Here is a 14,629-nt window from a genome sequence, read left to right on the forward strand (position 1 = left end):
TTCTGGTAAATATGGCAGAGGTGGCTCTGGGCAAATAAACAATGATTTACTGTAAGAGACTCATTGAATTTCTCCCAAATATATGCTTATTTTCACAACAGAGGGGGCATCTTGCTTTATCATATGGTTTGAATGTTTTTGACAGTGATTTAATTACAAGGTAAATGCTTGTTTGTGTGTCTGGAAACAAAACTGAAGCAAGAGTAAAGATGGAATTGTGTGTATGATTGTAATGACTAGTTTCTTACAACTAGAAATGAGACGATTTCTATTTATTTAGCTATTTACTAGATTCAGAACTTCTCTGCAGAACTTTCTGGCTGATCAATTATTAGTGTCTTTAAATATCTTGAAGGGTAACTGGTACTCAACTCTTGAGATGTTTCAAAAACCAATCATTCTCTCACTCACGACACAGCTACTTTGTCTATGAAGCAAGGGAGATGAGGAGCTATACACAGGATGCCTCACTTTATTATGAATTATTGTATGTCTTGTGAAATATTTTACTTTTACAATTCATTATTGTCTAATTTGTTTCTTCTGTCACTCACCTAAGTTCAAAGAGTACTATATATATATAAATGTATACTGTTATATATATATATATATATATATATATATATATATATATATATATATTTTTTTTTTTTTTTTTTTAAGAGAGAGAGAGAGCGAGAGAGAGAGAATTTTTAATATTTATTTTTTGGCAGACACAACATCTTTGTTTGTATGTGGTGTTGAAGATCGAGCCCAGGCTGCACGTATGCCAGGCGAGCACGCTACCACTTGAGCCACATCCCCAGCCCCTATATATATTAATATATGTAAACATACCAATACATATATATGTAGAATAAATATACATAAATATATAAATATGTATTCATTTATTATATATTTGTAATATATAAAATACATATTTATATACATATATTTACTATATATACTTATTGTATATGTAAGTATATATACACATATCTTTTAGGGAGGGAGGCTGGGGAGACTTTTAAGTATTTTTTAGGGAGCGGGGTGAGGGTGCTGCAGAGGAAATAGATCTGGGCAGGTGCTTGAAGAGGAAAGGCTGAAAGGGGTTTCAAGCAGGTGTGACATCATCTGCTGCACATTTTTAAGATTCTCTGTTGTTGAAACAAGAAGGCCAAGAAAGAAAGCAGAGATTAGTTAAGACAGTCGTGTCTGTTATGGAGTTAATGGGGACATGAGTATTGTTAGACACAAAATGTACCTGAGGTAGAATAAAAACAGATAGTGAAAGAATGTGAAGGTGAAGGAGAAGAGCATTTTAAGTTAACAGACATCTTATCCTGCTCCCCTTCACCTCTCCCCAAGCTGTTGAGGACAACAAAGAAAGCTGACAGGAAGGCCTGCTCCATCCCACCAGCAAAGATGCCAGCCTGTGGGCTCTGGGCGTGCCCTTGTATTGTGAACAAGGCTGCTCTTGCTCTATCAGTGCTTGGTCTCCGAAGCTGCCACACTTATAATTCTCTCTTCCTATTCTCTACTCTCCCTAACCAAGGACTTGTTCCAACAGTCCACATCAAGAACAAACACTGAAAACCCTCTTTTCACTCTAGAAACCAATGGAAATCCTAATTTGTTTGAAGAATTATGTATCATTATTTCCGAACCTCAAATTTGTGTTCTGGCCCACTTCAAATGGATTCTAAAGCTATCATTCCAAGGAAACTGCTCCTTGAATCACTCCCCAAAAGTCCTTCCTCTATTCTAAAGCATTCCACCTCATCGAAATGTGTAGGTTTTCCTCCACTGGTCCCTCCACTGCTTTGCTACCAAGTGGAGAAGCACCCCAAGGCTTGGTCTTGATCCTCCCCTGTGAAACCCAGGCATCCCATTCTATCCCACATCTTTACAAATATCCATCCACATACGAAGGACATTCTAATCTGCATCTCCAACTTGACCTCTTTGCCACTCCAGATTTCTTCAACATTTCACAAGTCCAACTGGTATCCCAATTTTGGATAGTTGCAAGAGGTATTATGTAATTTATCTTATTTTCTAAATGTGACTCATATCAGTACAATGCAGAGAAAGCCACACAAGTATCCATACACAGCACAGTCACACAACACTAGGCTTTACCTGTGATGGGAAGCCGGGGCTTCAGTGTGTAGAGCTGGGCAGGAGTCTGATGAGGGTTCATTCCATACCTCAAGGGCATCTGAGACACTCCTTTACTGTACTGCTTCCTGAAGCAATCTGAAATTGCTTCATCATATTGTGCTGTGTGAGTAAATGCCTACAAAAGGTGTAAGCTTTGTGAGACACTAGCAGCAGGGATAAGAGAGTTTTAGGCACACAGCAAACTGCATACCTGGTTCCTGTGCATGAGACAAACATGACACAAACAACAAATAACTCTACAAATGATCCCTTCCTGTTGTCTGTCATTTTTTTGGTAGATTCTATTTTTAACAAAAGGATAGCAGTTCCAAACAAAGCCTTGTTAGGTGATATATCTAAGCAAGAACTGAATACATTTGGTTGGCAAACAATGCACTCGATAAACATCACTTTTTTTTGGAGTACCAGAGATTGAACCAAGGGGTCTTAACCACTAAGTCATATCCTTAGCCCTGTTTATTTTCCATTTTGAGACAGGGTCTCACTAAGTTGCTTAGAGCCTCATTAAATTATTGAGGCTACCCTGGAACTTGCCATCAATCCTCCTGACTTAGCCTCCCAAGTCACTGGGATCACAGGCTTGCACCACCATGCCTGGCTCAGATGTAACTTTAGTGCATCCCCCACCTTCAAGGCCAACTTGCGTCTCGTCTCCAAAGAGGTGTCCTTACTATCGGAGCTCTGCATCTCTGTGGACACTGTCACATAGTCCTCTGGTTCACACACAACTGTCACTCGAGCATGATTTTTGGCTGCGGCCCTCAGTAAGGTCACTCCACCTTTCAAGAACAACAACAAAAAAAATCTTTATGTCACTGTACACAAAGTTCTCTTTAATTCTTGACTTAAAAAGGAAAACAAATAAGGAAAAAATACCTAAATAAAACTCCATACCACAAATAGATAATAAAACAGAAAAGTTATAATTATCCCAGAAGATAATCTTGGAGAAGTAACTATCTTTGTTTCACTAATAATGGAAAGAAAATCTCATTAGAATTCAAATAATCCCCTCCTCAGTCAGTCCTCAAAATGGTTTCTCTAACTTACCAATATCAATTTGCTCAACAGCCTCCTCAACAGTTACATCTGGAGAAGCCACTGTCTTCACAAAGGGGTACAGATTACAGGCAACAACTCTAGAAAGGAGAGAAGTGAGCATCACCGAAGAATCAGCTTATGTGGTTTACAGCTTATCTAGGAAGAGGTCAGTACTAGAAACGTGATCAAAGCCAAAAAGATCCAAATTACAAACTGTGAGCCTGACATTCAGAGTTCTAAAAAGTTCTAAAAAGTTGTGCTAAAAGGTCTACTTGTCCAGCTGGTCACACAGTGGTCACTCCAAGGAACCACTTGGGTAACCTCATCAGGCCATCAGAAACTTAAAACACTTCAACAGAAATGGAAAACACCAAACTACAAATAATACCCTCATTTTAGACTGTGATCACTTTTATCTAGGATGTTCAAATTTAGATTTACTTACCAATGGACTGTGCACGATGATGAAAAACAGTAGAACATTCTAACGGTGAAATACTTGTTTTGCCTTCAGAGTGGTCACAAAAATGATGTTAACAGGAAGGCCAAAAGAATAACTTAAAATGCAGAAATAATTTTAAAATGACTAATGAAGTAGACTTCCACTCTCTGGACTTCAAATTCCTGTTGGCAGGCTCCTGAGTCAAACATGTTTAAGTAGTGAAAATGATCAAAAACTCTGGGAAAATAGGAGATTGAATCCCCCAGTTCATTCTATTAAGTCTATTTTCTGATACCAAACCAGATAAACGTGTCCCAAGAAAACTACAGACCACTACCTCTTATGTAAGTTGACACAAAAAAATCCTAACAAACTGAATCCACAAAAATAGAAAAAAAATTATACATCATGGCAAGTTGAGTTTATCCCAATAATGTGGAGTTGGGGTAAGTATCAAAAAAAAAAAAAAAGAGTTAAGGGCTGGCACTGTAGCTCAGTGGTAGAGCACTTGCCTTACACTGTGAGGTACTGGGTTTGATCTTCAGCATCACATAAAAATAAATAAAGATATTGTGTCCAGCTACAACTAAAAAATATTCTTAAAACAGAAAAAAACAGTTAATATAATGCTAACAGAATAAAGAACAAAAAAAATCTGATCATCTCAATAGATGCACAAAAAAGCACCTGGCAAGCCAGGAGCAGTGCGCATACCTGTAATCCCAGAAGCTCAGGAGGATGAGGCAGGAGAATTTAGAGTTCAAAGCCAATCTCAACAACTTAGCCAGAACTGTCTCAAAAAAAAAAATGACAAGGGGATGTGGCTCATTGGTTAAGTGCTCCTGAGCTCGAGCCCCAATACTTAAAAAGAAAAGCCTTTCTTATCACTAATATTCAACATTGTGCTAGAGGTTTCCGTCAGGAAAACTCACCAAAAAATAAAAGGCATCCTCAGGATTAGAAAAAAAAAAGTAAAGTTATCCCCACACACAGATGCTATGATGTTTTATATATACAGAAAATCCCAAGAAACTCACAAGAAAACCTACTAGCACCAATAAAAAAATGCATGGAGGTTGCAGGATATATGATTGATAGACAAAAAGCAACTGTATACATTAGCAAGGACCAATCAGAAAATGAAATTCAAAAAACAAACCTACTTACAATAGCATCAAAAAGAATAAAAATACTTAAGAATAAATTTAACATATAAAACTTGCATACTGAAAGGTACAAAATAATGATGGAACAAAGTGAAGAAAAACTGAAATGAATGAAAAGACATCCCATGTTTATGGGTTGGAAGACTTAATACTCCTGAAATGGCAACATTTCCCAAATCACCTATTGATTGATTGAACACAATCCCATTACAACTACCTTTTTTTTGTAGAAATGAACAAGTGTTCCTAAAAACTATGTGGAAATTCAAGTGTCCCTGAATTGGCAATCATTTTTTTCTTTCTAGAACTGGGGATTGAATCTGCAAGTGCTCTAAACTGTATCTCTAGCCTGGTTTTATTTATTTATTTATTTATTTATTTATTTATTTGAGACAGGAACTGGCTGAATTGCCCAAGGCTGGAGTGGAACTTGCAATCCTCTTCCCTTAGCATCTTGAGTCTCTGGGATTACAGGTGTGGGCCACTACACCGAGCCCAAAATAATCTTGAGAAAAAAAAACAAAGTTGGAAAACTCAGCTGCTGATTTCAAAACATAAGACAGAGCTACAGTAGTGAAGTAGTGTTGGCATAATGGAACATAGAAACACAGCAGACCAAGCCCACCCAATGACGATTTAAAAAATCTATTAAACAAATAATGCAGGACAACTGGACAGTCACATGCAAAAAAGTAAAGCTGAACCCCTACCTCACACCTATATATAAAAATTAATTTAAAATGAATCAATGACCTAAGTTTATACCTAAATTAAAAACCCTGTAAAGAAAATATACAGGGGCTGAAATGTGAAAAGTCAAAGGTTGAGTGAAGGGTTGTTTTCTCTCATATGTGAAAGGTTAAGAGGAAAAAGAAAAAGAAAGGTGAGGGGATCTCAGGAAAACTGAAGAGGTATTAGTAGAGGAAAGGAACCGGGGGAAAAGAGGAGGGGAGAGAAAGATGGACTCTGCAAGGCTTACAGTGAAGGAAAAATAGAGTGAAGAACATCAGGTTTGGCATATTCTTTGTCTTTGTTTCTTGATGTGTTAAAAGTTCAACTTCAGATTTTTACCTTATAAGATTAAAATCAAGTCTGGCCATGTCAGCATTATCTTCTGGGATATTACAAGCCAGGATTCCTAATTTAACAAAGTTAAAGAAAGATTAAGTTCAGAAAACAAGAAGGTACTTAATTTAATGAAGTCCCATCAATCAAGTTAAATCCTCTAATGCTCTTAATTATATAAATACAAAATGCAGTTTAAGAGTTGTTGAGCAAAAAATAATAGTGAGTATATTTAAAAATCTCTTGGATCAGTACCTAATATACCGTTCTTGAGTAAAAAATGTAAAAATTGCAAAACAAATTTTATACCAATAGTGTCAAATCCATCACAGTCCAGGTGTTCCCTAAGTCAACGGCTTTTCTGATGATCATTAGCCTTCCAGTTTTTGTTTGCCCAATTTTACTGCAACTGACAAGGTAGCAATATACTATTTATTACCATTTTTGTTTATTTGCAATTAACTGTGTCAGGCAAATGAATAAAGCACTCCAAGAAATATCCTTTAAAAATCAGGTATTTTGGGGGCTGGGGTTGTAGCTCAGTGGTACAGCATTTGCCTAGCATGTGTGAAGCACTGGGTTCTATCCTCAACACCCGATAAGAATAAATAAATAAAATAAAGATCCATCTACAACTAAAAAAATATTTTTTAAAAAAAATCAGGTATCTTCTGATTTTAAAAGTCTATACTTTGTACTATAAAAACTAAATATTTTCAGTAACTCCAATAGGAAATACAACACTCTAAATTAGTAGTTACTAAGACAAGAGTAAGAGCAAGCAAAAGTAAACAATCTGAATTAATCATGTAATAAGGTAAGGCAGATTTTAAACAGGTTCTAATGCAGTATGAAATTTGACAGTTGATGTGACAAAACCAATATAACCTAACAAGCAGTAATTTTTTTTCAGCTTATGACTTGCTTTCTTTCTCCTTTGTTCTATAAAGTTTTAAAATATTCTTGTAAACCATTGATTGTTTTAAACTGAAAATATCACTTACCTGCATGGACTGCAGGATGCAAGGTTTTCACACGCCCCCCTAACATTTCAGGAAATCCAGTTATCTCAGAGACATCTCTGAAACACATAAACAGAATATTAGGACTATTTCTGAACTGTCAATAATCCAAACAGCTCCCATGAAGTCTATTGTTCTCATTTCAAGAGATTTTTTTCACAGCCTGAATTGAACAAAAAAAATTATTCCAGTGTCCTAAGTTTCTCACAATATTCGACTTCTTATTTTTTGGTACCAAAGATTGATTCCAGAGGTGCTTAACCACTGAGCTATATTCCTAGTTCTCCCCGAACTTTTTAAAATTTTTAGACAGGGTCTCACTAATCTACTTAGGGTTTTGCTAAATTGCTGAGCCTGGCTTTGAACCTCTGATTCTCCTGCCTCAAACTCTGGAGTCACTGGGATTCCAGGATTGCACCACCTTGGCCAGGTACATTTCATTTCTTACATAAAATTCTATTAACTTTCCAAATAAATGTTATTCTATTTTCTAACTGAAGTATGTTTGGGGAAAACCAGTATACTAAAGCACTAATTTTACATTTTTTTCAGGAATCCAGAAATTGAATCATAAACCATACTTATTAAATATTAAGAAATAGATGCAACCTGAGAAGCAATTTGGCAGTATCTAATAAGAAGCATTAAAAATATTCTTATCTCAGAAATTAACCAAGTAGAAATAAGAATTGAGTTTTATGATTAAAAAAGCATAAAAGTGGCATATCAAACAAGTGGAAAAAGAAACCTGTTCTGAAAAGTGAGGTAAGGCCTGACGTGGCAAGACATGCCCAAAATCCCAGCTACTCTGGAAACTGACACAAGAGGATCGCAAAGTCAAGGCCAGCCTCAGCAACTTATAGAGTTTCTCAGCAACTTAGTGAGACCCTATCTCAAAAAAAAAATTAAAATATGATAGGACTGGAATGAAGCTCAGGAATAGTGTACCTCTGGGTTCAACTCCTCATACCATAAAAAAGGGGGAAAAGAAGCAGTGTGGGTGTGATACAAAACATCATTAAATACTATGTAAATGTTAAAACTACATAGAAAAATGATAACAGAGATCACAAAATATAAAGGGCAATTTTAAAATATTAAGCCACATCAGTCAAGCTGACCTCCAGAAAGCTACACACATAAACATTCTCTGGCAAAATTATAAGTTGTAATGATGTGGGAAAAGGCCCATAATATATATGAGCAAGGGGAAAAAAAAGCAAGAAGCAAAACTGTATCTTCTGTGTAAGCTATGAAGTAAAGTAAATGCTTATAAAAACACTGGAAGAAAGACATTAACATGTTGAGAATTATAAGCCCTTTTACTATCTTCTTTATAGATTTCCACACTTTAAAAAATTTTCTGCAATCAGCATATATGGCATTTGTAGGAAGAAAATAATAAAATTTTAGAACAGCAAATTCTGAAAATAGGATACAGATTTCCTGAGTACACTACACAGGAATAAATTTAGTAAATAAAATTCAGTTCTTCCAACTAAAGATTATCACTTAAAACAGAGATAGCAGATTTATTCCTAGAAATAAACATGTGGGGTTAAAAAGCTTGTTATTCCTTTGTACTCAAGAATTTGTCTGTAACACATGTAGTCTTCTCTATTTACTATTGTATACTCTGAAACCTCACCAGTTGACCACACAAGACAATAGTTACCTTTTTGGGAAAGATCCTGGCCTCTTTGCGTGCTACATAAACACTCTACCACTGACTTACATACCCAACCCCGTACAGATTTCTGTGTAACTCAGTTTTCTTAATTGCCTAATAGCGACAATATCACCCATAGCAAAAATGTTACTGGGAGGACTATATGAGTTAATATACATAAAACACCCCTCAGGTAGGGCATGGTGGGACATTCCTGTAATCCCAGTGGCTTGGAGGCAGAGGAAGGAGGACTACAAATTCAAAGCCAGCCTCAGCAATTTAGAGAGGCCCTAAGCAACTAAGTGAGACTCTAGAGCCCAAAATAAAAAAAAATAAAAAGGGTTGGGGATATGGCTGGGTAGCTAAGCACCCCTGGGTTCAATTCCTGGTACCAAAAAAACAAACAACAAAACATACCCCTCTCACTTGTCTTACTCCATTCAGTGAAGTTTATTGTGCTGGGCTCTATAAAAACCATTCATGGAGAACATTCTCACCCTTTAACAGGATAGAAACATATCGATCTTCTCAATTTAAAAAAAAAGAAAAGCTATCATCATAATGGGGGTAAGTGAGGAGTAGGTAGAGACAGAAATAACAATAACACTGGAAAGTTGATGACTATTTAAACTCGATAGCACACACATAAGAGGTTATTATTATTTTACACCTTATATTCATTATGCCTAGAATGTTTCCAAAACACAAGGTTTGAAGGAGAAAAAGGTGGGGGCAGATGAGAACTGACCCCAACTCAGCCCAATGGAAAGAAGATATATGGACTTCATAGTCTCATCCTGCTGCTCTTCAGAAAAATAGACCTGCCAGCTTTCTGTGATTCTCACATACCTCACATAAGAGAGGAAATGCTTATAAAAACACTGGAAGGAATACATCAACATGTTGAGAATCAGAAGCCACTTTTACTACCTCAGTGTTAAGATGTAAAAAGGATTTGAGAAGCTCCAGGGTGCAGAGGTACACATCTGTAACCCCAGTTACTTGGGAAGCTGAGGCAGGGTGATTCCAAATTTGAGGCCAGCCTGGGAAACTTAGTGAGACTCTGTCTCAAAATTTCTTTTGTAAAAAGTGTGTGTGGTGGGGTAGGAGGTAGTAGGGAGCTGGGAAAGTAGCTCAGTGGTAGAACACCCTTGATTCAATTCTCAGTACTGGAAAAGGACAAAAAAAATTTTAGAGAAAGCATTTATTTAATAAAGCTTTCTCTTGGCATCTGAATTTGTACATCTAGGGAGGCTCTGCTCATGCACCACAGAATTACATGAAGAAAAATGTGGATAATCCACATCGACATGGTCTGGAGGGCCAGAAGTGAACTTTTCACACAGCAACAAAGGCAATTTCATCCCTTTTCTAAAATCTCTCTGAGGTTGATATGGCCTTCCTCTGAACTCTCACTACAGTTTATTATATCTGTCCTTTATCATTTTCCGCCTTTCAGTGGCCTTCCCTCCTCTCCAGCCATAATGCAAGTTTCTTGAGGTCTGGAATGGCCTTCTGCTTTATCTTCTGGACATCTCCTTCCACTGCATAGTAAGGTAATAAATGAGCCAATGAATGACTTGTTCTTTCTTTCATTCTGTTAGGGGAGGTGCCAAGGGGAAGTAAATGTGATTCTTCAAAATGTAAACAGCTTTATTAAACAGTTAATCACGTGAACAGACGGAATTATAACTTTTGAGTTCATCGTGCATAATAGATGACCCACCTAAATTAATCTGGGGTTCTGAAACTACCTGGGTTCCAATCATACACCTTACTTGACTCTAGATCTATTAAGTTACTAAACTTTTGAGGCTCATTTTCCTCTTTCATGAAGTGGGTGAGGACTGCTCCAACCTTGCAGCGTTACTCAGTATAAGGAGTTTTATTCAGGGTTCCTGGATTACATTCTTTTCTGGATGGATCACTTTCTGCCTGGACTTACCTTAAAAACTAAATTGTGCCTTACCTGATTGCCAGGCCAGCATCTCTGAGAGCTTTTGCAGTTCCTCCGGAAGCAACCAGATTCAAACCAAGAGACGTTAGGTTTCTGGCAAATTCCACAAGGCCAGTTTTGTCAGAGACACTGAACAAGGCTGAAAGAGAAGGCATTTTTTGCTCACTATTTGCAGTATGTTACATCGCTTCTCCAAGGCCTGGGGGAGGAAACTCATGCGTGACAAGGCCAGCGTCTGGGCCTACGACAGGCAGGCCCTGCCCCGAAGCCACCTGGGTCGCAAGCTGGCAAGCCCGGAGAAGGAGATGCTGCGCGGGGACAAGCGGGCTCTGGGCACTGATCGAAGCCCACAGAGGGGTCCGCAGCCCTGCCCAGCCCGGCCGGCGGTGGCCGCCCGGCCACAGTCATGGTGGGACACCGAGCTGCAAAGCAAGCTCGCAGATAGCGCGGCTCCGCAAGGGCCTCACCGAGCTGGCCAGGAGCCATGGCTGCAGCACCTAGTCCGGGAGAGCGTGGCGGCTGCGGGGACACCACGTTCGAAGGAGGAGGCGCCACCGGGACTGTCCGGTGCAGGAAGCGGGAGGGCGGGAGGGACACAGTCCTGTCACATGACATAAGCCCCGCCCGGGTCCCGCCAAACCTCGGAAGTGCAATTGGAGCCTCGGGCTGAGACCCGAGCAGGGTGGGGCTCCGGGTGGCGCTTCAAGATCCGGAATTTGAACTGGAAGGGTTCCCGCCTCGGATTCCAAAATAACCGGCCTGCGACAGGATCTGCCAGTGTCCCGGAGAATGCGGCCACTCCACAGCCTCTGGAGCAAACTCCTGGTGCCCACGGTAGCCTGTCTCTGGAGGCTGGAACGTGGATTGAAGTGACAACGCACGATGCTGAACACAAGTAAAGGAACCTCAAGGGACAGTTCTTAAGAGTGGAAAAGTTCCAAAGGATTTTGGCAATCATCTAGCAACGCTCCTGTTTCAATAGGTTTGAAAAATGAAATCGAGGTCTACTTATTAAGTGACTGACTGGAGAGTGCCCAGATCAGAGCCCAGAAGAAGTGAAACGGACATCCATTTGAGTTGGCTTATTTCACTTATAAAAATTGCCCGAAATCTGCATAAATAAAGATGCTATGTTTCTTGCAAATCTGTAAGTGTTGTTTTGCCCCAAGCCTAGAGGAGAGGAATGATACTGGTTAAATGGGGAGGGAAAAGACCTTAATTCATTTAAAACAGGAAAAGCAAAATTGAACACATTTGGTTTCTGTTTTTTGTTTTCTTTTTGAAATAACACATTTGCTTAAAATAAATACACAAGATAGGCTGTCCACACAAGCCTATTTTAGTATTCTTTAGAATTGTATTAAAAATAGTAACATGCCCTTTTGGGGAGTGGGGAAAAGTGTACTGGCGATTGAATCCAGGGAGATTTACCTCTGAGCAACATACCCAGCCCCCACTCTTTTTTCTTTTCTGTCCAGGTTAGCCTGGAATTTGCCATCCTGATTCTTCAAAATATAAACTATAATTTATTATATCTGTCCTTTTCACTTTCTGCCTTTCCTCCTACCTCCACCTCCCCAATCATTGGGATTACAAATGCATGACACTTCACCTGGAGCCTTTTATTCTTAGCCCTGAGGCTCACATTAGATGGAAAGGAGTCTATTTCTTTCCATTATTTCTCTTCCTCTAATGCTTCTGGCTGCTGCTTTTAATTCCCAAAATAAATACTTATTAGCTAGAATAAAGGTTTATTTATTTATTTAGCACTGGGGATTGAACTCAGGGACTTTTTACCACTGACCCATATCCCCTTCCCCAGTCCTTTATTTCATTTTTTAAATTTCTGAGGCTGGCCATGAATTTGTGATCCTCTTGCCTGAGCTTCCTAAGTCCCTGGGATTACATGTCTGCCTCATCATACCCAGCAAGAATTCTATTTTTGACCTCTAAATTTGTTTGACTCCTTATTCTGGATTTTCCAAACATTTCAAAGAGAAATGTTTTAAGATTACTGCAGTACCTTCAGAGTGTCTCAGAGTGTGGTATTTTTCCCCTTTCTTTTTGGTTTTTGTGTGCCAACTTTGAAATTTAAAAGTTGAGATTTGTCACCAAGGAATAGAACTATAGACAAATATTCCTGATGAACTGAGATGCAAAAATACTTAATAAAATATTAGCAGACAGATCGTGTTTGGCAACATATTAAGAAGATTATACACCATGAGCAAATTGGTTTATTCCAGAGGTGCAAGGATTGTTTAATATATGCAAATCAATAAATATAATCCATTAAATAAATAAAATTAAGAACAAAAATCACTTAGTCATCTCAATAGATCAGAGAAGGTCTTTGACAAAATACAGTACCCATTTATTATAAATAACACTGAAAAAAGTAGGGATAGAAGGAACCTATCTCAACATCATAAAAGCTATAAATAAAAATCCAAAACCAAACTCAGGGTAAATGAGGAAAAACTGAAAGCATTTTCTTTAAAATCTGGGACAAAAAAAGGACAGCCACTCTCACCACTCCTGTTTAATAATATAGTACTAGAAATACTAGCCAGTGCAATTAGGTAAGAGAAGGAAATAAAAGGGATAGAAATAGGAAGGAAAGAAGTCAAATTATCATTATTTACAGATGATATGATCCTATACCTAGAAGATCCAAAGAACTCCACTAAAAGACTACTAGAGCTAATATACAAATTTGGCAAAATAGCAGGTTACAAAATCAACATAAAAAATTAATAACTTCCCTATATACCAACAATGAATCTGCTGAGAAAAATATCATGAAAACAATTCCATTCCATTCACAGTAGCCTGGGGGAGGCAGGGGAACAACTAGAAATAAATCTAACTGAGGAGTTGAGAGACCTCTACAATGAAAAATATAGAACAAGAAGAAAGAAATTGAAGAAGCCCTCAGAAGATGGAAAGATCTCCCATGTTCATGGATAAGCAGAGTTAATATTGCTAAAATGGCCACACTACCAAAAGCAATACACAGACTCAATACAATTCCCATCAAAATACCCATGACTCTCTTCACAGAACAAGAAAAAAAGAGTCCTATATTCATTTGGAAGAATAAAAGGCCCATAATAGCCAAAGCAATTCTATGCCAAAAAAGCAATGCTGGACATCACAGTAGCTGACTTTAAATTATACTACAGAGTTACAGTAACAAAAACTGCATGGTAGTGGCATAAAAACAAGATACATATACCAGTGGTACAGGGTAGAAGACACAGATACAAACCCACACAGATATAGTCACTGATCCTTGACAAAAGTGCCAAAAGCATACACTGGAGAAAAGACAGCCATTTAATAAATGGTGCTGGGACAACTGGTTATCCATATGTAGAAGAATGAAACTAGACCTTTAGCTCTCACCTTGCACAAAAATCAACTCAAAATCGATCAGACATAGGAATTAGATCAGAAACTATACAACTCCTAGAAGAAAATATAGGGTCAACATTCTAGCATATAGGCACAGGAAATGACTTTCTCAATAGAACTCCTAAAGCTTGGGAAATAATGCCAAGAGTAGTAAATGGGATGACATCAAATTAAAAAGCTTATGCATAGCAAAGGAAACAAGAATGTGAAGGGAAACCAACAGAATGGAAGAAAATCTTTGTTAGCCTATTCTACTGACAGAGGATTAAGTTACAGAATATATAAAGAACTCAAAAAACTTTACACCAAAAAAAATCAAATAACCCAATTAATAAGTGGGCAAATGAATTAAACAGACACTTCTCAAAAGAAGAAATACAAATGGCCAACAAAGATATTAAAAAATGTTCTACATCATTAGCAATTAGGGAAATCCAAACCAAAACTATACTGAGATTTCATCTCACACCAGTCAGAATGGCAGTCATCAACAATACAAACAATAAAAATGCTGGAGAGGATGTGGAGAAAAAGGAACACTTTTACACTCTTGGTGGCATGTTAGATTGTACAACCAATATGAAAATCAGTATGGAGTTTCCTTAAAAAGTTAGGCATGGAACCACTGTATCACCCAGCTGTACCACTCCTCAGTATTTATCCTGAAGAACTGACGTCATCATG

The sequence above is a fragment of the Callospermophilus lateralis genome, unplaced genomic scaffold, assembly GCF_048772815.1.
Source record: "Callospermophilus lateralis isolate mCalLat2 unplaced genomic scaffold, mCalLat2.hap1 Scaffold_1348, whole genome shotgun sequence".
Taxonomy (NCBI): domain Eukaryota; kingdom Metazoa; phylum Chordata; class Mammalia; order Rodentia; family Sciuridae; genus Callospermophilus; species Callospermophilus lateralis.